Genomic DNA, 25,439 nt, shown 5'->3' with positions numbered 1-25,439 from the left:
TATATATGGAGCATAAAAAAAGAATTATACGATGCTATTGCATTTGTATTATTTTCCTGTAATGAGCAAGCTATGATTTCATGCGGTCGTGTTCACCTCTCACACACGCACACACCCACTCGGATAGGCAGGCAGAGTGCGGTGACTTTAAGACAGGAGGCGTGGTGCTGCTGTTGTGACCGACTTGTCAGTGCCTTCACTCTCCACTATCATTCAGCTGAATGAACCTCCTCGTACAGTCAGCACAGCTCAGCGGCTCTCTGTTTATCCAGCCCGCTGTGATTTCTCTCCCATATTCCCGCTGACAGCCACACGGGATTATTATTTCCGAGCAGCGACTGATTCTCCGCAACGCGTCTGCAAGGTAAGTTTACGTTTCCTCTGCCAGGCAGCCTGGGCTGAGCTGGAGGCTGGGATGGTTCTGCCTTCAGCAGCCGTAGAGGCAATCGGGGCCATCGGTTTGGATATATATTTGAACCCCTGGATGTGGGAAAGTGTCATTTTGATGCTACAGTCTCTGCTGATTAGGACAGATTAGAGTTTAATTTTAAATGTGATCAAAGAACCTTTGCTGTGGCTTTACCTGACTGCCCTTTTTTCCTGCTCAACATGCCAATTAGGATCCAGCACCTGATCTGAAGCCTGCTAGTTCGCCTGCATTAATATTAAAGGGAGAAAATGATTAATGGCTTCAGTTATAACACATCATTGGTGCCATTAGGTGTATATCAGTGCATTTATATGCAGTTTTGCGCATGACAGCCACCCCCCACCGATTATCTTTGATCTGTTTGACGGTTTTCTCACAGTGATGTGATAATTTTGAGATAATAATGTCGCTTTGTGTTATAATGATGGACTGCAGTGAGTTTTGCACGATGCTCAATGCATTTGACCTCGATATTATCCACCTATGCATTCACTGGGCCACACAGCGCTGATGTTAGTTCCTGTCTCCGTCTATAGAGGGCGCTGCGCCACCTCCACTGCTGTGTCATCACCCACACTGCAAAGAAATAGCTTCTCATAAGAAGATCTGTTCAAATCAAGTAATTAAAAAAAAAAGGAAAGGCATTTAGACTTGGGGCACAATTAAGGCCTCTGATTTTTTCCACTTTATTATTATAATTAAATGAAATGGAAAATATTTTCTGCTTGTTGCACCAGATTCAGACTCTCAAACTTATTGGGGGACTCCTGTTGATCCATACTTCTTTGAGTGGATAGGAGTTCCCTTTCTCTTGGACTAAGTCTGGCTACACCAGCTGTTCAAGTTCATTAATTTATTCTCTGTTAAATGTATTTATTTTTAATTTTGTAACATTTCGCCCTGTTGATAACCCTAAACCTATTTATTTCTATATTTCTTTCAACATTTCTTTTCTCATCCAGAGTTAAATACCATTCAAAGTATCATGTGATGGCCTCTTCACTTACTTCTTCACTGATATGATAGTGCAGAGATCGATATGCCTTTTATTTTTGGTCCATTTAATGGGATTTGTGAAGTAATGTGTTTAGTCTTGATTGCAGTTTTTTTTCTTTCTTATCTTTCATACTGTTTTACATCCAGATGTGTAAAAACTTGACAACCTCTCCATCTCTAACCGAAATCAGGCCATTCAAATGACAGATATTAATGTTAAGGATCATGTATAAAAGGGAAGCTTTTGTGAATCTTGCATTGCTATTGGAAAAAGAAAACTGCACTTTAATAATCAGAAGATACAGGCATCCCTACTTAATGGCCACACTGCTTGTCAGAGGCATCAGGAGCTGTTTAATCCGTCTGAACATCTGGCAGTGATGCAGCGTCGGCTGCTCTTGGCCAGCGGTTGAGGCTTTACAAGCACAGCACCATGCTAAGCACAAAATGATCCCCTCCTTCTCGTCCTCCTCTGCCTCCTCTTTCTCCTCCTTACCCACATGGCTTAGCATCATTCCTTCTTCCGGATCAAGATTGTGCTGCATCAAATAAAGCCACAGTGATCCCCAACTTTTTGGCCGTGTGTGTGTGTGTGTGTGTGTGTGTGTGTGTGTGTGTGTGTGTGTGTGTGTGTGTGTGTGTGTGTGTGTGTGTGTAAAAAGGCCATTATTGGTGAAAGGATTGGGGTGGATTATGGCATAGAAATTACATTTTAATCATTGGTTAAGTAAGTGGCTTGGAGGATTTGTGCATGTAAAGCTGCTGAAGGATTTTTTTTAAACAATGTGTAATGCACATACGTCACAGGCAGGAATAGGTTGCCCGCTGAACCAACAGACTTGTGTTAAAGGATGTCAGTGATGGATGGATTTATTCAAAAGTCCTGTTGCATATCTCTGAGCAGAGCTGAGCTTTTAATACATTATAAGCTCTTTCACAGGCATGCAAAAATTCACATATAAAGCAGGAATATTTGTCCCGTTTAACCTTAAATCAGACTAAGGAAGCAATTTTCCTGGAGTATTTTTGAGTCCACTGTTTTGACTGTAGTGCACAATCCTTGTCCAGCTACCTGTGTGTTTTTAGAGGAGGTAGGGAAGAAAAACACATGTGTAATCCAAGAGAAACAGGCCCGGTGGGCTGAGGTACTCGGCTTCTGGCTGTGCCCCTGCTGACTGAGCAGGAGCTGGACTACTTTTGGATGTGTATGTTTGTTTCTGTGGCCAGAAGCATGAGTAGCAGCCTTGCTTAGCTTTGGGTGGTTGTGTGTGTTTTTACCTGGTATCTGAGTGGCCACAAAGCTGTGGACTGTGCCTGGTCTAAGCTAGGACTGTTTGCCAGCTGGGGAAAGACAGGACCATTGTTCCCGGTGAGCAGTTGAGGGAGAAGTGTGCTCTCTTCTAACAGAGCCAGATGTTTTGGCTGGCTGTTGCTGCTCGTCCAGTCTGTGAGGTGAGACTGTGGCAGTGAGGAGGGGGCAGGAGTGAGCCTGTACTTGGTCATGGGAGAGCATGTCGCTTCTCCTTTCTGCAGCCTGCTGACTGATGATGTGCTTTATCAGATGTTCAGACTCGATCCAAACTTTAAATAAATCACTGTGCAACAAGTGCTGATCATCTCATCATCTAGAAAGCAGCGACACCCCCTTGTGCACCCTTACAGTTCATCAACAAGTGTTCCAAGTCGATATATTTGTCCCTGTCTCCCCTCATAAAACTTTTCATTTGCCTTCTTTACTCGTCCCTCATCAATTACACACTGAGTGGCTGCAGTAGACCTTCTGCCAGTCTCTCTCTTTGTGTGGGGGAGAGGCAGCGTGCTGACTTACTGTATCTGTGCAGAGTTTCTGGCACAGAGCTAAGGAGTCTGGGAGTAATTAGCTGTGAGGTTATAATCTAATACCAGACACAGTTTTGGGTCTGTTGGATGCCCACCCGCCCCCTTCCTCTCCTTCCAATCCTCAGGCACAAGTGGTTATGAGACCCCTCTTCACTCCTCATCCTCCCATTTCCTACTTTACTAGACCTTCATTTATGAGTACATGTGAAAAAAGTGGAAGTGGTTTGATTCTATGATTTGTTTTTACAGCAGGAGGTAACCAAATTTAATGCCATGAATACAGTACAGCCAAGGGTTTCTTCTTCTTCTTTTTTTTAAAGGTTAGAGCTGTACATATGTTCAGAAACACTTTGAAATCCATGCAAGGACACATAAAATGTCCTCTTAGTAGAAAGTTGCACAGTATCTATCCTTTCTGGAATTTCACACCACTTCACTATTGGGTTATGAAGCCATCACTACCTGAGGCTCTGCCTATGGTTCCTCTTGGGTTGTCCATATTGTAATCTAGATTAATGTTGGTGGTGCAATCTAACCACATTCACTGCAGGTGTGTAGATGTCAGAAAAAGATGCCACACTCTGATGTCTTCTTATTTGCAGACTAGTTGATTAGCCTAAATTGAATTTACTGGGACATGCATGCCTTTTTCCATAGTTTTTTTTTTTTTTCCGTGAGGGACTTGATGACGGTGACACATGAGTGTGCTGATGATGTGCTGATATTGATGGCAAACTTGAACTTTGGAGTGTTTTCCTTCTTAGCCAAACCCTTTTAGGTGCAAACAGTGCACACAGGTTTATACATGTTGTGTGGTCACCTTCACCAACAAAACAAAACCCATGTTACACCCCAAAACTGTAGTCCTTCACTTGTGCCACAGTTTGAAATAAATCAGCGTGCTGCTTATGTTACTCAACTAGTTTAGAGCTCATCCAAATGACTGTGGCTGTGGTAAATGGTTATGGATAGTTGATGGATCCTGACCACCCTGTGAATTTTCACTGGACAAGCAACATCTACATCATCTCCACAGAGATGTAGAGATGCAGAGTCTTTGCCACAGTAATTGCATTCATTTTACATTTAAATTATTACCGATATTATTTTACAGATGCTTTTTGGGGGATTTTTGCCTTGTTGATAGTAGAGTAGTGAAGACAGACAGAAAAGTGGGGAGAGAGAGAGAGAGAGAGAAAGGGAAGATGCCCAGCAAAGGGCCACTGGTCAGACTCAAACCGATGCTGCTGCATTCTAGTCATGTGGCATATGGTCTTCTGCTCACCCACTGAGCTAAACCTGCTCCACTATTTTTGCATTATCTGTTTAAGTAAGCACCTTCTTCAGAGCAATTCTTTACTTTTCTGTCCTAAGTTGTTTTTATATATTTTGCTCATGTAACACTGTTTTTATTTTAATCCCAGTCATTTTTATTTAACAGCTCACTGAACAAATGAGTGCATGAAAGGTGTCAGAATAAACTCAACTGGTGCATCATAACAAGATTCAGTACTTGACCAAGCATGCACATTATTACTCTGAAAGAACTTAAATAAGCATTGAAAAGTATAAGTAGATAAATGCATATGGATCTCTTGCACCATTTGAGATTCATTCTGTTTGAGAGACTCTTTAAGAGTACATGTCTCGTTGACTTCAGTCAAAAGCCTGATTTCAGCTTTTCTAGTGTAGCTCCTGGCCACAGAGGCCCAGTGTGCAGGACTTGTTGATGAGCGGTTGCAACAGGCTCTGGTCTGCTTCTCCCATACAGTAGTGAGGTTGTTCTCTGCTGTTAAAAACCTAAGTTTTAAAGTAACTCCAGCATAGCAGGAATGCTCCCACTGTGCCAGAAACCATTGACATTCGACCAACATTGGTGTAACCCAACTGTAAAGGAGTGCTATGATATGATCTTAATACACGTCAGTAATTTACTTTCTCTTTCTCTTCTGTGGATCCTTCTTTTGTTCTCATTTAATTATTGTGGTTTGTATGTAAACCACTTGTATTTATAAGAGTTTACATACATACAAAAAACCCCAGCTTTGGAGGTGTCTTCACTGTCCAGTGGAATCAAACAGTGCAGGACACGTTTCTGCCTTCTGCTGTGCTTCTTCCTCCTTTTATGTCCTCCCCCTCAAGCTGCCACTAAAGTCTTAATTTCCTGTCATTCTCACTAGCAACAGTCACAAGGTAGAAATGTGGAGTTACACAATCATGTGTTTATTAAATATGGAGGAGACGCTTCGCTTTCTTGACCGTTTTTTTGCACATTGTGCCATTGCAAACTTGTTTTTGTGCACTAGTGCTGCTATAGTGTTTGTAGTGGAAACAGTAGCCTGCTGCCTTGACTACCTGATCGGACTTGCATGTTTCCACCACTGGTGTAAATTGAAGGCAATTTAAGTTTTGGTTTCACCATATGTTGTTGAACCTCTACAGAGGGGAGTTTGTCACCACAATAAAGGTGGTATTTTGGGTGATTACCTATTCCATCATATCAGGACAAAATTCAAAAGGAGCAGGTGCGCAGCGAAGATTGCCTCTTTAATGCTCTGAGGAATTATTTTGCCATGGGTGGGAGTGATTTAGCACTAGGGGTAATAGAGGTTGAGAATATCCCAATATTTCTAAACTTACTGACAGTTCCCTCCCCCAAATACCTCTCCCTCCTTGGTCTCAATCTCTGTCAACTTTACCCTGCCCCCCCACCCCCACCCCCTTCTGCCATCTAACTCAATGCTGTGGTTGTTTTTGGTCCACTGTCTCCATGTAGTCACAGGCAATTAGATCCCGTCAAAATAGGGTGCAAGAAGGCGCACTGAGACTCGGGCACCCAGACCTTTTGCTCCTGCCACTTACACTTGGCTAATATTACCCTGACCTGCCGAGAAAAGGCCAAATAGGTTTTGTCAGTAGATGGAACAGAAAGAAGGGGAGGGGTATGCACTTGGGACCTGTGCACGTGCTACCTCAGTGAACACAAAGCAGCTCTTTCACTAGGGATCTGGAGCACATATGGAATCATTTATCAAACCTCCAGTGCGTCAGCCCCACCATATTCTCTTGGCTTCAGGTCTCCCCTCACCTCTGCATCTCAGGTTCACTTTGCCTCTGAAATTATGTTGAAAAGTGGCGCCTGGAGATGTTCCTCCTTCGCTCTCCTTGGTAGTCATTGGTAAACCATAAATACACTTTGATTTGCAGTGGCTTGCCATGTAAAGTCCTAAAAAGGTTGGCAAGCTAGTCTTGGCTTTCAAAGGCCAGAAAGAAAGCAAAATGCTTAAAAAAATGACACATGTGGAGTTTAATGTGGCGTTTGTGTTGAAATATTGCTGGACATTTTTCAGGATTATTGACTGGTGAACTCCAGTTTGAAGTTAACACTGGAAAGTTGCTGTTGGTGCTGTAGGAGAGTTGAATGAGACATTGTGGCAAGGATCTCAGGAGCAAGCACACCGTATTTGTGGAAAATTCACACAGAAATAATTCCAGAAAGAACAGAACTTTAGTTTTTTATACTGCAGTCTCATGATGACTGTAGACTTGGATCTGTCATCTGCACATCCATGACCCGAATCGCCACATCCCAAAATTGCTCTATTGGATTGCAATCTGATGATTTTCAAGGCCACTTGAGTACAGTGAGCTCATTGTCATGTCAAAGAAAATGGTTTAAGATGATTTGAGATTTGTGACATGGCATGTAACAGTGCTGGATGCAGAAGATGAGTATATTGTAGTCATAAAGGGATGGATGTAGTTGGCAACAATACTCGCATGGTATGTGGTGTTTAAACAATGCTCAACTTGACCTAAAGGGCCCAAGGTGTGCTGAAAATAGATCTCCCACACCATAAGATCACCACCAACAGCCTGAAGTGTTAATTCCATGCAGGATAAATTGGGTCAACTTAACGATATCTGCATACCTGAATGCATGTGATTAGCTGATTAGATATTTGCAGTTGAGCCGATGTATCTAATAAAGTGGCTGCTGAGTGTATATAGATCTCTTTTAAAGTGATGCATTTGTTCATGCCAATCTTAACTGACAGTGATAATTTTATCTTTGGGTGTTTTTCATTCGGGTTAAGGTTGTATGAACTCAGTTCAAGGTCTGTGCTAACTTTGAGTTAGGTTCACACACAGGGTTTGTTGGCTACTACTTGAATGAATTAGTATCCACTCTAAATTATAAGTACAGTATTTTAACAGTAACCCAATGCCAAAGTGACATCATCTCCAAGGATTGGGCTCTAAACTGCACAGCTGGGTGTAGATAACGGAGCAGCTTGGATGTTTATTTTTTTCCCTTTCTGCATTCCAGCTTCTTATTTATAATAGCTTTGATATCCAGCTCTGGGGGCTACTTCTATAAAAGGAAGTTTGAAGACTTTTACCGACCCACTCGAAAGGAGGCTTGCATGCCACATTTTCGCAAGATGTAACCTTTAGATTTTCATTAGAAAGTAGACATGAATCACACAGGAAAAGAATGTCGTGTTTGGCTTTGGACAAAGCCAGAAACCTAAAGTTATCAGCTCCCTGAGTCGGTTTCTGCTTTTGTGTCATCCAAGAGTGTCTTCAAAGTATTTAAAGTTGTGAATGTTTGAAATTCGTGATTGTGATTGCGTCACCTCTTCATATCACAGGTCAAACTTATGGCTTTGTTGGAAATATACTCCGCAGAGTTTGATGATAGGTGACTTTTGACCTGTTACCTCATCCCAGTGCTTTGCTTGCCCTTCAGGAAATTGATTTTGTTTACAAAGGCCTAGCCGTTATGTGCTTTAGATTGAATTTTCCTGTTGCATTGGGTAGCTGAAGTTATCAATATCCAGGTCTGTATCTTTGTTTTGACTGAGCTGTAATGACAAAGTTCAACCCGTTCCTGTTTAAAATGGGAATATCCTCTGTTTGCAAGCTGAGCAGATTTGATCTCAGTGGCCAAAATGATGCTAAATCTCTTGGTCTAGATTGTCAGTCTTGAGTTTTTATCTTAATGTTGTCTCAAGTTCAGACGGTGCCTAAATTAGCCTAAACTTTTCAACGATAGCAATCCAGATGTCCTCTGTGGCTTGACACCCTGTTTAATGCGTAGCAGATGGTATTTGTAGTGGTGGATTGTGCTGAAAACAGATTACCTTAATGAGGTCATTTACCAATGAACTGTGCAGAGGGGTATCCAAGGCCTCTGGGTTTCTGAAATTTACTGAAGGTTACCTACAGGTTAAACATCCTTGGAATACTGTTGAGACCTCACTTGGATCACTGAATATTCTTTACAAAGCAGTGCATTCTCTTTGAGGGTCCTCTTTACAAGAGATATGGCCTAGCATGTACTTCTATGGGTTGTGTTATTGTAACCGTCAGCTCTTTCCCTCCCTCCCTCCCTCTGTCTCCTTGGTGGACAGGGGTCCTTCGCGCTGCCCTGTGCGGCTCTGTTTGCGTTTGATTGTGGGAAAATTTCTCAACTGTCCGTGAGAGTCCCCCGCTCTCTGGACCGGCTTTTCCCTTGGGGAGGTGAGGGGGTGTCCTCTGTGCTCAGAGATGCTGAGCCCCACTACTCCTCCAGGACCGTTCTTGCCTCAGCAGATCCTAGTGGTAGAAGTGGTGGCAGAATTCCTTTGCCCAGTTTTTAGATTCCCAAACTGGAGTTATTTGCATTATCATCAGGCTCAGGAGTAGGATTTATCTTATCTGGTTGGTGGATCCTTCAAGCTCTTCAGCACAGTGATGAAGAAGCCTGGTAAAAGAACTCACAGCCAATAAATCACTTCAGATTGAGGCCTGAGATTGCGATGTGGGTCTTGATGTGACACAGAGTTTTGAGAATGGGCCAGACTGTGGCAGGTTTACTTTGGCTACCCATGCAAAATATGTTCTGGCTCCAGGGTTGGATATTGAACCTGAAATATGTAAAGTTTATAGCTTGGAGGTTGCTGGGTTTTTTATTTTTATTAAAAAAAATTTTAAAGAGACTTTTCCTGGTTTGTGTACTGAATGTGTCATTTGGCTGGAGGAATTACCTCATTAAACAGAGTTTGTGGCTTTTTATATTTAGATTTTGAATTTCAGTTTTCATTTAATGCATTCAATTGTCGTTGGCAGTGATTTGTTTCCACTTTTGCATATGGATAGTGATGCAGTTTTATTTTCACATTTGCTTTACGGGAAATCCCAGAAACACAGGTTTTGTGTATTTAGTGTCATGGTGACATACTTGTTATGTGTTTCGTGCGTGTGTGTGTGTGGCACTTTATATTGACCAACAACAACAAGATATGACAGGCTGTCAGATAGCCAAGCCTCCTACCCTAATCCTCAATTCAATTTAGTCTACTGTAATTCACTTTGCTAGTGTGACAAATGAGCTTTATTGAAGTGATCTAAGGCTGGAGCATCTTAACAAGATTTAAGAAGTAGCTGAATCACATTTACCCCTCTTGTTTTCCCCCTCTGATCCATCTGAATAATTCTTATCCTATCCTCACCTGCAGCGTTTGGAATCCATAAGCCTATAAATAGTCTGACCTGAGGAAAAAATATGGTTCAGACATGCAGTATCAGACCAAACCTCCCCTGTGATGTCACTTTGTTTAAAACTAAAGGCCATTACTAAACAGTAAAACGTTTTATAAGCTCAACGCCATCATAAATCTCGGGGAGAGTCTTGGATTACTAAATTTGGCTTCTGTATTTTCCCATGCATTTCTTTCTAATCATGTAACGACTTTATGGTGCACTTCAAAGCTCCTAAGCAGAATAGAAAGCTGTGACAGGCACTTTTACTGTGCTCTACAGCCTCTCTCCCAGGCCCTAATGCATCATCCAAGCTAACTGCCATCTTATTGTGTTTGAGCTCTGAGATAGATGAGCAGATGCAGTCGAGGATCCAAGAACGGTTCTGTCCCTTTGCTACTGAGTAACTAAACAGACAAACAGAATCCAAACAGTGGACCTGAGCCATAGATCCTTCATCCCTGGCGAGTTTTTTTCAAAAACTCTTTTTCGCCAAGTGACAAACCGCGTGGTTGGCAACAACTAAAGCATTCAGAGGAGGAATGAATGGGGTTCTGTCTCTGGAGAGGCCTGTTGAAATGGGGTCTTTTGCTTTTATCCCTCCGGAGAGCAGATTGATCTCGCGCAGGTTTGCACTGGCACTGCACTTCAAATGGACTGTTGAAAGGCAGGAAGGCAGGACGTTTATTTGTGCTGCGTTATAAACTGTGTCCTTTTTCCAGATTTTAAGATTTTGTGGGTGTTCTCCATCGTCTGAAAACACTACCAGGCCATCGCTCGCTCCCCGCACTTGTGTTATTCTTAAATTCACCTGTAACTCTAACCCAGACTTTCCCTCTCAACCTGCTTGTTTTCCATGCGTGCTTGCCATAAGTGACAACAGCATCCTCTTCTCATCTACTCTGCTTCGTCCATACTGATGAAAAACACAGGTACTCGTGTAGACTCTGGGTCCTGTTTTATAGTTGTGCAGATGGAGAGGAAGCTTCTTAAAACAGATGTCATCCTCCTCTGATATACGCTCCATCACTCCCCCTGTGGTAAAGATCACATGTGGACATCAGGTGATCTTTGTGCCGTTCACTCGGTGAGTAAGATACTCCCTTCCTCTTCATGCACCTCCTCGTCTTCCTCCTTTGCAGAGAGTGTGCTGGTTTTCTTCTCCTTCTACTTATGTAAACTAGGAGATTGTCTGCCATCAGCATTCAGGAAGTGTGGGGCTAAACAAATGACAGAAGCCAGTAGGAAAATCTCAGATGACCCAAGAATGTCTTAGCAAATCTGAAGAGGAGGTTATTTTTGGTTAGTGACTGATTCAGCCACAACATTAAAACCACTGTCAGGGGAAGTGAATAATATCAGTCATCCCATTATGATGAAATGTTCTGCTGGGAAACCTACAGTCCCAGCACTCATGTGGTTACTACTTTGCCATGTACTAACAACCTGAATGTTGTGACAGACCAGGCCAACTTGTTTGTGCACTTGTGAGATTGCATGGCTTGGAAAGATGACACTGTGATGTCCTGACCTTAAACAATTAGTCATTACAACTATGTTTGAAGTTCTTTAGTCGTGTGGTTTTGTAGCTCTGTGTGGTGTTTTTGCTTTGCACACATCTGCTCCTACTGGTGGCCATTAGGGTTGAGAGACTTTTAGTATTATTTTCCTGTCCCCCCCACAGGGGGCTTTTTTTTTTTTTTAGTGGTTTGCCTCTTTGAAAATTAATCTCTTCAGATAAATCCATTATAAAGGACAGTCACTGAAAAAAATATTCTGCTGAGCTACAGTAGAGCTAAACAGATATATTAATGAAAATTTTCATCATGTATGTCTAGTGGATGTAGTGCTGTGGAGACCTGCCATTGTATATTAAGTACATTAAACAGTGGCAATGTGGAAGTCCCCATTTCCTTGTCTGACAAACTAAGTATCAACACTAAGTAACGTTAAGCATATGTTTGCTAGGTAAGCTAGCTGTATTTTTAGGTTTTTGACCAATATAAGCACACATTACAGGCATCTTTCATTTTCTGAATTTTGGTCCATCAGCTTGCTAATGTAGGTTTGCCCGATTTTAGGGTGTTTTCTCACAGCTGTGCTGTGTCCATTTAAATTAAAAGTTAACTTTCCTACTTGGTGAAATTTGTTTGTGCACGTGTGAACATGATAATCGCACTCAGGTGTGGAACCAACCAGACAGAGACTCACTAGTTTGTTTATGGTGAGATCTGACCTCATACTGACCAGGTGATGCTGCAAGTTTGAGCCGAATGCCTTCCTGTAGCCAGGTATGCTTTGCATTCTGGGATGCAGCAGAGTACCATTGCCTAGCCCATGCAGTTTTGGCTGATGTCTTGCCCAGATAAATGCAAATGTTAGGGATATATCAATTAGGTCCTGTATTTTCTTTTGTCGCTCCAATGACAACACAAAACAGTTTTTTGTACCAGACAGTAAACACATACACTTGGACACTTTATAATGGGAGTCATGGAGCGCCACTCGGTTTTGGAGCCAGCTTCAAGTGGCCGTTAGAGGAACTGCACTGTATCATGACATTTTAATTCAGCCCTAGATATTTCAACAGCCTTCTGCCTTTATATTAGCAAGCGCTGATTATTAAATGTTTGTCAAATTTGAATGTTGTCCAACCATTGTGTCCATAATGGTGCGCCTTTTTAAAAGCAGTTTTGAAAACAAAAGAATTTATGTGAGAGAGATGCAGACCCAGGATGCTAAAAGCTCTTGCAAATGTATGCGTGTGTGTGCACACATGTGTTGAAGGGTCCAGGCTGTCAGCAGTGGAGTGATGGAGAGATAACCCATAAGCCAGTGCTCTGTGTGCCAAGCCATCTGACAGGAGTTGGCCGGCATTAAAGCTACTGGAGGCTGATATATTTTCTCTCTGTCGCTCTCTCTTCCTGCAGAAGCTTAGATGGGCTGCCCATTTTCAAAGTCTTACAGCCTGTATTATTTCTTCAGGCAGTGATCCATCTAGCAAATGGCTTCTTAAAGTCCAGTCAGTTTCATCCTCTTCTTTACCTCCTCACTGGTCACATGGTCCAGGAGCCACAGGGATTAACTGTGCCCTGTAAAGAGGAGACTCATATTGTGATTATCAGAAGGAGAGAGGGAGCTGAAAAAGGGGAATAGGGATGCTACTGGACTGTAACCATGCCCTTGACTCTATCTTTTGGGGCTGATACTAGTAGCAGGGGGTGGATTAAAGGTATTACTCTGACAACCTGGACCATTGGAACAGACATAAATGCTACCATATCAACCCATGCACACATCACTGCCTTCATAATCCCCAGCATCCACCCTGCTGTGCTGACAGACAAAATCCCCAAAGTGCACAACTAACTGCGAGTGACCGTGACTATTTCAGCAGTACGGAGATTAGCTTTAAAGAATAAAGATGCAACATTTGTAAGTTGATTTTTAGTGGCTGTGGGAGGAAGGATATCTTAGACAAAACTTGCACTGCGTTTGTTGAAGTATTTCCAGGATAATGATTCACATTCAATTAGTGAGAATTAAATGGGATTTTCCAGTTGACCTGAGGGAGGTGGGTGGGTTTTGAACCTCCTAATTGGAAAAAAATAGGTGATGTTCCTGTAATTGTGAATAATCTGTAGTGCAGGAAAAGTGTGCTGTCTCAACTTCATGCTCAAAGATGAAACCATCGGAATAATAAATATATTTTATGTTGATACTTTTGTTATTTTTCACCTAATTTTCTCCCTCGCTCACTTTTTCCAGTCTTTGGATGCCTGCCTCTCTTGTGCTCTGCCCTCATTTGCTGCCAGGTTTCCTTGACAACAAGCTGCAATACATAAACTGGGCAGCGTTCAGGGAACGTAGCACTGCAAAACAGAAAGTCGTTCTCGTTATCTCTCATCCCTTGCATGGTGCTCCCATGGTCCTCGGCTAGGAGCAGGAATCTCACAAGCAAATGGATTGTTTTTCAGTGTTCATCATTTTAAATCAGAGAAGAACAAAATCTTCATTCACTAATTTTTTTTCTTTCAGTGAGATGATGCACTTGAACATAGCTTCAGTACAGAGCATTAAACTGATGGGCTGCATACAGAGTTTAATTTTATTGCTAATTTTCAATCCTTATCCCCAGTTGGGCATTATATCCACATTTTATGATCTTCAAACTCATAAAAAAGAACACACTCTGGATAGAAAACGTCTATAAATGCAAAACAACAAAATTACAATGAATAATGTCTGAACAACAATTTCTGCAAATGCTGAGGAGAGGATGTAAGGTAAAAAATAAGTGTAAAAAAACAGTGTATTACATATTAATTTTTAATTTAAACAAAAGAACTAATACATCACTAACGTTACTTAATTACTCACTAGAGTAACTTGCTACACTACATTTGCATTACTCCACAACATAATATAACACTATAAAACTTAGGATACAGTCTCACACATGAAGACATGCTCAAGATTTTTTTTCTCCACACTTCACACCTGATGGCTCATCACTTCCTTTGTTACCTGTTGAAGGCCCTGGCTCTTAGCTGGGGTGAGCATACGCAGCTTTAACATCAATCTGGGTTCTTCAGTAGCTTTGTGTTTGCATGATGTCTTTGCACATGAGTTCTGGCTGGGCACAGTTTGCACTTTGTCGTCACTTTCTTTCCTGCAATAAAAATGACAGCAATATTTATATCTCCACTCTGCAAGAGTTGTGCATCAGACTGCTCGAATACTCTCCTCCTTCCTGCACATGAACTGAATCAGGTGATTGTAGTGCAAGCTTGCAGGAAAAAAGGTGTGTTTGAATTTTTTTTCTACTCACCCATATTGATGCAAGTAACAGCATAATTGCTTACTGTAATATGATTACTAAACTTTATACAGCAATGTGTTAAACTGCAAACTCTTTTGCAACTTGCAAAAGAAAGCTTTAGTGTAAAGTAGAGCTTGAAAGTTTTGGACTCTTAGAAATGCCCCTGTCAGATTTCTGGTAATTTATAAGAGAAAGAGTTCTTTTGTTTCAGTAGAATTTTGTTTGCTCCAATATAATTTTCCTACTGATAAATTCATATTAGTAAACACAACATGCTACTGAAAAATATGATTTATACTTGCTGAAAATGCTAATGGAACTGCATTAAAACCATAAAGTGACCCAAACGGCTGAGCGGTAGTGTTCATGAATGAACACACACACACATACACCCACCCTACCTGACGTGACCTTGCTTTCCTGACATTCTTTCCAAGATCTGGGGAAGAGGAAAGGTATCTGCTGATTGGAGGTTTGGCCCATGAAACAGAATGGATGGAAGAAGCCCTGCTGTGATTCATTTGCACACACAAACTGTCTTAGAGCGCCACTGACAAAGTATTAAAACAGGCGGTGAACATAAATCTGTCTGAATTCGTTTGGCTACTGGTCAGTGCTGTGCAGTACATTTCCCAGACTTGCCTTCTCTTCCTTTTAATCTTCATTAGAAGCAAACCTTCAGACATGATGGTGCATCGGTTATTTTTACTGTAGTGTATTCCTATCTGTGGTGTTCGACATTGCAAACACCTCTCTGGCTTGGGTTCCCTTTTTCACAATTGTCAAAACTCTTTAAGCTCCCCCGCAGAAAAGGCCTTCAAACAGGAAGCTGTTGACAGGTGAGGTCATTTAAATCACCCCCCCCCCCCCCCCCTTTTTTTTTTTTTTCATTGACCTACTGCATCCTTCCTTTCATTACATTCACAACAATCAATGCTCATAATTATTGAAATGGCTCCTTTGGACTGTGTTTTGAAAGGTTACCGAGTTCTCTTATATCACACCCTGCATCGCAACTTGGGGTCTCAGTGCTCCACAGTGGCCACCGTAATAATGCCAGTTCTCACTGCACGTCCTGGTGCTGTGGAAAGAAAAAGAAAACTCAGACTCATTGTTCTGTGAAGGAAACTCAGATGCAAGGAGAGGAAAGGCTGCAGGGGAAGAAGTACTGACCCACATTTTTGCTACAGTGTGCAATGGGATTCGAGGCCCAACCTGACCATTTAACTTTAATAGCATGTAATCGGAACAATGTGTGTTGATTGTATGCCGCCGAAGCAGATTAACCCAGATTTGTAGTGCAGGGGTCAAGGGTTTAGTTTTTTTTTTGGGTTTTTTTCCCCAGTAGGTTTTCATCCCATGGGTGCCTGTGAGTCAGACACCTGTATATTGTGTGAGAGCTTCTCTTTACTTATAACTTGAACCCATATATCTGCAGTGATATACACTAAGGCATGAGTGAAGAAACATCTGCTTTGAATTTAAATAAATACAGTGACTTGGTGATGACTATAGTTTTTCAGTGTTGGTGGATGCTACATATGACTAAAGTGAGGATGGGCCTGACACTCAGGGAGCTTACATCTGCTGAACACTTCTGATTGTGTTAAACATTTCTGTAACTGAATGTATTTTGCGTAACGGTGAAGGAAAAATACCCAAAAGAACGTGTCAAAACTGGAATAGTGCTTGCAGCATTGGTGGTGTATTGGAGAATCTGCCATCAATATCTGGGAGTGCATGTGTGTCCACTGCAAGGTCAGAGGTGCAGAGAGACCTTGGACTGCATGATTTCCTTTTGGTATCTCAGCATTAAGACCTGTCGTAGATGACACCCCGGCACCAGTTGCTAGGGATTGTTGGGAAAAACTGTATTTCCACACTGGTTGGTAAGTAGCTGTTGGGTGATGTTGGCAGTTGCTAGGAGAAACTGGACACAAAAAAGTGTCTGGTACTGCTCAGCAAAACTTGTAATTGGGTGACCTCAGAAATCTAAAAATCATTGTTTGCATGGAAGATGATGACTTGTGTGCAAGCACTCATTAAGTACTAAAGTAAAAGTTGTGCCCTTTGAAACATGTTGGTTGCACCAGTAAGGCCACTTGGAAAGTTATCAGACTTTTTGAAGTTATTAACATTTTGAAACAAATTATAAATTGTGAAAAGCTTGAAACAATTTGAACACTTGCCAAATGCAGTGCAGAGAATTTGGACATTCAAGTTGTCCTTGATACAGCATATGGCTTCAAAAAGCTGGTAAGATAGTGTAAACATTGAAACATGAACGTTCTATCCCAACCAACTTTAACATGAAAATAGCTGGTTGTAGGCTTGTAATTCCAACATGGATTAAAAGGGTTTGCGAGGTGATCCATCAAGCATGTATTTAGAATCATCCTGATCCCTTTATCTGGGATTTACACCAAATAAAAGTCCCTGGTGACGATTTGTTGTTGAACATACAGGGGAAACAATATAGTTTACAAAAAAATTAAACGCTAAAGCCATCATATATTTGTTCTGTCGAACATGGAACCTGTTAGAATAGAAGAACTGCCTCTATTGAAATGTATGAAAGGACTGCATATTCTTCAGAGTGAACGTGGCCTCATTTTTTTTTTTTTTTCAAGTAAAAGGAATGAATTTAATCACTGGAAAGTCCTAATCAGCGTCTATGTGTAGAGTGGGCAGATTACAGCTGATGAGCATTGTAGAGAAAGACTTGTTTGTTAGCTTGATTTCATAAGCATGGCGGGTGTTTGGGTGTGTGTTTGTGTACACTTTTAGCTGCAGAACATAAAGCACGCAGCGCTCGATGGTAAGCATGTGTTACTGAGTGACCAGATGGATTTCATGGGCACATGGGGCCGTGCGTGCGTCTTCTGCTACAGGAGCTACCCCGGGCTCAGCTGGCTTTAATCAACACAATCATTTAGCCCTCGTGCGGGCAGTCGGTGCATACTGGAGCCCCTCAGCAACACTCCCTTTCACCACTGCTCTCTCAACATCCCTCTGCACCACATGGTGTGATAGCATATATATTTACATTGTCTCTCTTGTGCACACAGCAGTAACAAGATACACATGCGCGATTCTACACTCATTCTCACTCTGTTCATTCACTCAATCCAAACACCTACACGGCTTGTAGACTATACTCAGCTTCAGGGATAATCAGAGGTTATTATAACTTTAAGAAATCACTTATAATTTCTGCATGTTATAACCATTTAGGAAAAAATGCTGAATTATTATGAAGTTAGAGTAAAAGTGAGTGCATCCTGTAAGACAAGTAAAGCCATAATATTATTGCTATTATACTCCTAAAGCTTGCACACATACCACATTATGTGACCGCACACTATTAAGATGTGTCCATAATTTAGTTATTATGCTGCTACGCCTTATTAACTCCTGACCATAAGTTATTGATCCTGTAATTTTTTCCACCCACCAGATGATAGTCGTGATGCACCAAGATCAAATGTCGGTGTCTCAGGATAACTAATAATAATTAATATTGATGTGTAATAAACAATTTTGGATTGCTGTTTCCTATTTAATGGGCTATTTGGGATTTTTGTGGTTGAACACTGATTTGGATGTTGAATACTGGCTGGAGTTTTGAAGCTTCAGTATGTTGCTCAATCAGGCTTAATAGTAGACTCAGTGATTCATTACTACAGAAACAAATGACTAATTCAACTGTTTATAGGTTTCAGCTTGTACCAGATTGAATTTGAATGTTTTAGGCTGTAGTGAGAGGGTATGTAGGGTGAGAAGTTTATTCTGCAGCCACAATATGTCTTTGTCCGCTGTGACATAGATGGGAAATAGAATGGACTGAGAAATTAAGATTGGGTTCCTATCATTTTAGCCTGGGTGTAATCTCCTCTCACTTGTTTGTATATGTCTCATAGCTTCCTGCGGACAGGGCTGAGTGTTGCTTATCAGCCGAAACACCAGGACAGTCCCGACCCAGCCCTGAATGTATGCATCTTAAGGATGCTTTGCCTCGGTATCTAAACCGCTAAAGGATGTAACCCACTGGACAACAGTGTAATCCATGTGACCGTACGCTGCAGGATAACTTTTACGGCGCCCCCTCTCAGCTGGGGGACAGGATGTTGCAAAGGAAGAGCTGCTTGATTTAGCGGGGGAAGTAAATCAGTGTTACAACATGTTCGACCCTTCCCACCATATAAGAGGCAGCTGGACAAGGAGAGTCACTGTGTGGTTCACTGACGCTATATAGTTCTCCACATAGACCTGTTGGATGCTTGTGGAGAAAAATCCTTAAAATCTGGTCCGTGCTTGCTAACTTTTATCCTCATCTGCCCATGAATGTGTTGACAGGTGTTCTGCTGCCTCTTAAATTTGCTGTTGCTTCTTGTTTTCTGAAACATTAAGACGTGATAACCACTGTTATTTGTGTTGGAATGAACAGTGGCTCAGAACAGACTGTTCTAACTTACTGTAGTGATAAACAGGAAGTGTTTGTTATTAGTCTCTTATCCCGGGAGAGCTCGGAAGATGGTTTCACTGTGGTATAGTGCAACACCCAGCTGGGGCGTCATTCCAAGCATTACATTAAGCAAGACTGAGAGAAAAAGTTTTAAAAATGTCATTTATTCTCAGCTGCGGATCTCGCCTTAAACTGTAGCTTTGTTGGAGCCGTCGTGGCGAGCCCAGACCAAAGGCTTTGAGAGTAAAATTGGTGGGCTATTTTTAGGCAACCCACTTCCTCTGGTTTGTGATTAAAATCTTTAGAGAGAGGATGCTTGCTTGGTCACTTTGGCTTCAAAGTTTTGGTCAGTTGTTGCTTTTGCTGTCACAGCATGATGCAAGTACATAATTACAGCGGTGTTTGATTTATGTGTGCACCAATCATTGCATCTCCTTGGGCACAACCTATCATTAGCTAATTAAAACATGGGAGCATGCTTTCTGTTTGTTTGAAGCGCTAACGTGATCACTGCACTGTCCAATGCAACGTGACCTTGGCTGATCAGACAGCACTGTCTGTGACCAGTGCTGCCAGTGGGTTCAAAGAGTTTCCCAGCCTTAACTAGAGGTGAAGGGTCAAGGAAAAAGGGTATGAGGCCTTGGATGCAGACGCGCACCTGTTCACATGGGGCCTCTGTTAGCGGAACAGATGACTCCCAGATGTTTTTATCTAGACACTATGACAGTCGTGACCATGTATGTCTGTGGGGTCAACCCCTTAAACTGCGCTGTTTAGAATTGGACTTATGGTTACATTCACATAACTCTGACATTCACCGCCGTACATGGGCCTGTGTTTGAAGGGTGTAAAAGCCTTGATTTATGTTGCTTTGAATGGATACTAAGAAGTGACATTAAGGCACCTGGAACAGCTCAGGTGAAGGTGAAGTTTTGGGTTCAGTGAGTGGTCAGATTTGTGCTTTTTTATTTTTATTTTTTATGAATGGCAGGATAAGGAATTTTGATAAATTGTAATGTCATACAGCCACAGGAGGAGAGCCCCATGTTGCCAATATAACAGCAAGAGGAATATATCAAATTTGATTTTAAATGGAAGCATCTGGAAAAAGAGCAAAGGCCTTTCTTGTCTTCTTTTGTCATTATTTTTTACTGACAGCCTCTATTCTCACTTTTACAGTTTACACACCTGGACTCATTTTGGCAAAAAAGAGCTGTGAGAAGTGAAGCCGCCTTAAAAGCATGACCTTTTATACATCTTTGTATTTTCCATCTCATATTTCTAAAATTGAAGAGATTTGCTTGTACTGCTATAGACTCGTATAAGCTGATGTTTGGCACCAAATACTTTAAAAAGATTTTAAAAGAAGCAGAAGAAGATGGCAAAACCCCCCAAAAAATAATACTATAAGCAAGTTGCTTAGATGGACTGTACATCTTTCCAGGTAAGAGAGGGGGTAGAAGTTTTTTCTGATTTCTGCTAACATATACTTGAAATATAGTCACATAAAAGCACATTGGGGTTAGCAGATGTGTTTTTTAAACTAAATCTTTCCGTAGTGAACTGTATTTCACTCATACAGTGTGTGTTACTCAGAGACTTCCAATGTTAACTTGGAAACTTTGCAAGCTTGTTATATAAAGATGTCATAAGATGTGCGACTTATTGCAATATCTGATAAATGCCTTCAGCAGTCTTCAGGCTATTGATTGTAGCGTGAAACCAATCATTTGCTTTTGGGGGGGACAAAGTGTTGCTTGCACACTGACGTCAGTGTGAGAGTGGCTATTGCCAGAAATTCACAAATGGTTTGCAAATAGATGTCTCCCATGTTGTTTACCCAAACTTCAATATCTAAAGTCTTGGTCACACCTAGAAACGAGTTTTCAACACCAGATGGTAAGGGGGGGAAAGTGCATTTGCAGAGAGGTTGGTAAGTGGTTGCTGGAAGTTGCAAAAATTATAGACTGCCAGGGGGTAACTGGCTGGTCTCAATCTGTGAGACTGGGGCTTAACATCCTGCCCATCTTAGGAATTGGATAAAGTAGAAATAGCAAGGCTAATGATCTCCCTACTCAAAAAGTGCATCCATCTGGTAATCAGCATGTCCATGGCTCCAAGAATTCTACTTCTCCTCTGGTCCAGTTAGCAGTGTCCTTTCTATCCTTGGTTAGTTTGAGTTAAATTTGAGACAGCACAAATAGAATTATACAAACAAAATAATAATTAAAAAGGAAAAAAGGAAAAAAAACATTAAATGCAAAAAGTGAATTAACCTACCAGCTTAAATTCTCATATTTCCAGAGTAAACAGCTGAAATTGTTAACCAGTCAAGAAGAAGAAACGCGCCATTGGCGCATTTCATTATGGTTACACTATGACATAATTTAGAAGTTATTCAAAGTCCAATAGCGACGGCCTTCATGCCCAGAGATCAAGGTATTACATCACTGGTTAACATGATGAAGCTGTCATGAGTCAGTCAGTGGAAAGCTAGACCATTGTCTAAACATGACAGCATGTAGCTGGCACATATCCAAGCAGACACTAGAGCCACTGTGGAAGCAGGCAGTTGGTTGACCTTTGACCCTGCCCAGTCTGCCTTTTAAACAAAAGAGCCATTCAGATACAGACTGCTTTTGCAGAACACAAAGGGGGGGGAAAAGCACTTGGTACAAATGAGAGGTAATTGTGTTGAAAAGCGTGTTTACTCTTATTTGAAGTTGGTAAAAGCAGGTGGATTGTCAAACATTTGTGATGGAAAGCCACAAAGAGTCGAGCTAGAAGAAGAAAGCATGAATTCATGCAACAGGGATATAAATAATAAGAGCAGGAAGAAATGTCACCATAAAAACAAAGTGACTTAAGTTAGATTTATGGTTGACTGCTTTGCTGTGATTAGGTTGCTTTTGTGCAGAGGCTTTTGAAAGATGGATAGTATACCGTTCCCCTGCATCATGATTTATAGCTAACATACAATTACACCATGTATAAAAATGTGCACTCATATTTATGCTGTCAAGAGTTCAGGGTTTTGAACAGCAGAAGTATTTTCTCAGGGGCAATTTATTTCTGCGTGGGTGTGAAAGAAAGTGCAAAGTGCTGTCACAAGGAATTCCTCGCCTAAACAAAATACAGTTAAATGAGAGCTGCCTGGTCTAAAGAAGCCCTAAATAATACATTAAGGAACAACACATCGTAAAGCATGACCGTTTGCCATGTTAGCTCTGGCAGCTGCTGGCTTGGAGCGCTGCACCAGCCACTTCTCTTCAGTGACAACCCTGGAAAGAGTCCTCCTGATGCCAATATCTGTAATTTCAAATGCCTCTTTACAGGCTTTTCTCTGGCTGTTATCAGGTTTGACTGCTGCTGCACGTTAGAGGGGTCTGCAGGAGAAAGTGTGGTTTATGAGCCTGGAGGAGACCACCTTGGGTGACCCACTTCTTCTCATCCAATATTCCATTCACCTTTCGTCCAGCGTAACACCAAGTGCCAAGTTCCCTTTTTTTCTTTCTGACTAAATTTAGCACTTGTTGGCCAGGCTGTGACTGTTTCTGTAATATGATGGTGAATTCTTTCTTAAAATATTACTTCATGAATGCTCCATATAGCGGGCACAGAAGGGTTTAGACCAATGATTTTAATTGTTAGACAGACTTTTGACAAATGATTTGAACTACTCTGTTCCTTTTTTGAATCAACCTTCACTCATTTCAATCTCTATAAATTCCTCAGTATGCAAATTTCTTCATTTCCTTTAGTTATAATTATCTTGAATGAGCTAAAATCTCATTTTTAATTCAGTTGATTTCCTTCAATACTTGAGATAATTTGTCCATTAGCTCCTGGTCATGCATTACCACTCCCTGGGGTACTCCTAATTGGGAATCACTGATTTGGAAAGCAGCTCAGGAAGTTTCGCCCAACTGACTGACAAGTGACAGGCAGATTTTAGGGGTAGCTGTGTGTCTTTTGGCAGCACTCAGCTCAGCGGAGGAGAAAGCTCCCCGCCTCTCTCTTTGCAGCTGGTTTATCAGTCATGACATTTGCCATTCACTGTGGGTAAAGCCTAACCCTGCTTGAGTTGATATGAATATCCCAGGGTGAGGTTTACTGAAGCCAAGTTAGTAGAAGCTATGATCTGGAGTCATTTGTAAATGTGGAGGTACACATGAGTGTCTAAGCTCCTCTTTTCTTTCTTCCTGTAACATGTGTGCTATTCAGGGGTAATGAAAATCAGCAAACCCTCAAAGAAAAGGAGAACAGATGGAATAGAGAGCTTGTTGGATCTTTCACCCTCTCTCTTTTTTAGAGACCATGATTTTTATCACATGCATGCCAGGCCCATTCCATTTGCGTCAATTATCAGGCTGTGATGGATGATACAAGGGTTACTGGTACACTCAGCAATACTGGAGCCTGTGCTTACCCCAAATAACCCCGGAGGAATAGGCTATCTTCCCTCATTTTGGTGATGGAGAAGTTACCCTCTAGAGAGAGAGAGAGAGCGAAAGAGAGAGACGGAATGGAGAAGTGATGCAAACTAATGTCACTTTGACACTAGTGAACATCATGGAAACAAGCTGGTTCTGGCGCTCAGCTGGGTTAATGGATGTGTCCCCAGGGCTTCTTCAGGAATGCACCCAAGCATTACCGCCAGCAATTTGGTGTCATCTGTCTTCTGTCCCTAGAGAAAGATGATAAATGTTATTGTGACTGCCCCTTTCTCCACTCTTTAGCATATCAGTGGCTCCAGTTTGAGTGTGTGAATGTCTAAACAATAGTTTCAGTGGGTGGTGGTTCTGTCACAGAGAGTATAATAAACATAATAAATGAATCTAAATAAATATAAAAGTATAATACCAAAAGTATAAAAAGAAAATGTGCTGGATTTTAAATGTGCTGATTGCCAAAAATGTATCTAAGGGTTCAGTCCTGTAGGCCTAGAGACAGGATGGCGAACCCTTTGCAACCACAGGTCGCAAGGGAATAGACAAATGGTTGCTGACTATACAAAAGAACTCCTTTTGATTGCTTTGGTCTCTAGATACAACCGACATATTTCAAACTATGTTTGACTACAGCAATCTGCTAGTGACCAAAGCAATGACAAGGAGGTTTTAGTGCAGCACCATATACCTCTTTTCAACCATTTTCACACAGTAATTGCCAGCAACCACTAGGCAACTGGTTGGAGGTGTAATGGATACATTACACCTCTCCCGATTGACCTGTGGTTGCCGGGGGTTGCTGACTGGTCTCTAGGCCAGCCCTTTATCACTAAATCTAAATATGTGATTTTTTTTTTTTTTTTTTCTAAATCAAACAATGAAAAAATAGATTGGGGGGAAAAGTATTTGGTATACTCTAATGGCCCCCAAGTAACAGTCCTTGTTTAGAATGTGGTCACTTGCTCTCATTTACAGTATATGCATGCATTTATACTGAAGTCAATATTAGAGACAAGCCAATACTTTTTCCAACTTGGTCAGCAGACAGGCAGTCCCATGAAAGATAAGACGACGGCATATGACCTCAGTCTGCATGACCCATGCCTTTAAAGTTACATCAATAGTATTGATGAGTCAGTTGTGGTCAGGAAGCTGTCGATGTCTAAAGATCACGATTGACATGTCAATGTTTTTTCAGACATATTGATCACTTTAGAATGCTCATACTCAGACTTGTCAGTGATGATGAAGCATACCATACTTTATCATATAATTATCTCTACAAGCGATGATAGTTTACTAAATGGATATTATGCTGCATACAATACAGATGTTTTGTTGAGGTAAATTTTCCAGTTAGCTGTAGTGCTTCTAAATGTAATGTTAGATGTAATATTATTTTATTTATTTATTTTTTTTGCAATTAGAAGAGTGGCCCCCTGCTGATAAATTAATGAAACTTGGATTTTTGTGGTCTTTGACTTTATTTTCTGGTGTTAATCTGGTGCTAGAAGCATTGGAAGCACAGTTGGTGATGGGAAAGGGCGGGGCGGGGGGGCCATAAACTCTGATAAACTGCTGCATAGGTGTTTTATTTTGTCTGGCTGAAGGTTTGGGTGTAAGGAGGGGTGGAGATGAAGAGATGATGGTTTCTGTCTTTCACAGGAAGTCTCCGGTGTCTTGAAGTTTTTGTTCGCACTCTCTTGCCACTCATGTTATCACAAGTAACATACTTGAACTCCAATTCTCTGAACCCTCTGTGGTGTGGCCCTCCAGCTGATTTCCTCCCCACCCTTCAGCTCCTTTCCACCCTTCCACACATTACATTTGGCTGAGCTTATACTGCGAACTTGACCAAGCCAAGAGATCTTTGTGTATCAAGGTTTCTGACTCACCTTTTTCTCAATGAAC

At 41.5% G+C, this 25,439-nt stretch overlaps 1 protein-coding gene across 4 annotated transcripts in view; it reads left to right on the top strand.

Moving 5' to 3' along the window:
* The first annotated feature begins 222 nt into the window (after positions 1–222).
* Positions 223–25,439, top strand: part of daam2 (dishevelled associated activator of morphogenesis 2) — a 112,508-nt gene continuing 87,291 nt past the window's right edge. For all 4 annotated transcript variants that reach the window (XM_080869950.1, XM_080869948.1, XM_080869949.1 and 1 more), the window contains exon 1: positions 223–364. The gene's annotated coding sequence lies outside the window, so the exon portion shown is untranslated. The remainder of the gene's footprint in view (positions 365–25,439) is intronic.

Source organism: Rhamphochromis sp. 'chilingali' (assembly GCF_963969265.1).
Source record: "Rhamphochromis sp. 'chilingali' genome assembly, chromosome: 21".
Lineage (NCBI taxonomy): Eukaryota > Metazoa > Chordata > Actinopteri > Cichliformes > Cichlidae > Rhamphochromis > Rhamphochromis sp. 'chilingali'.
This window is presented reverse-complemented; position numbering and strand designations above follow the sequence as displayed.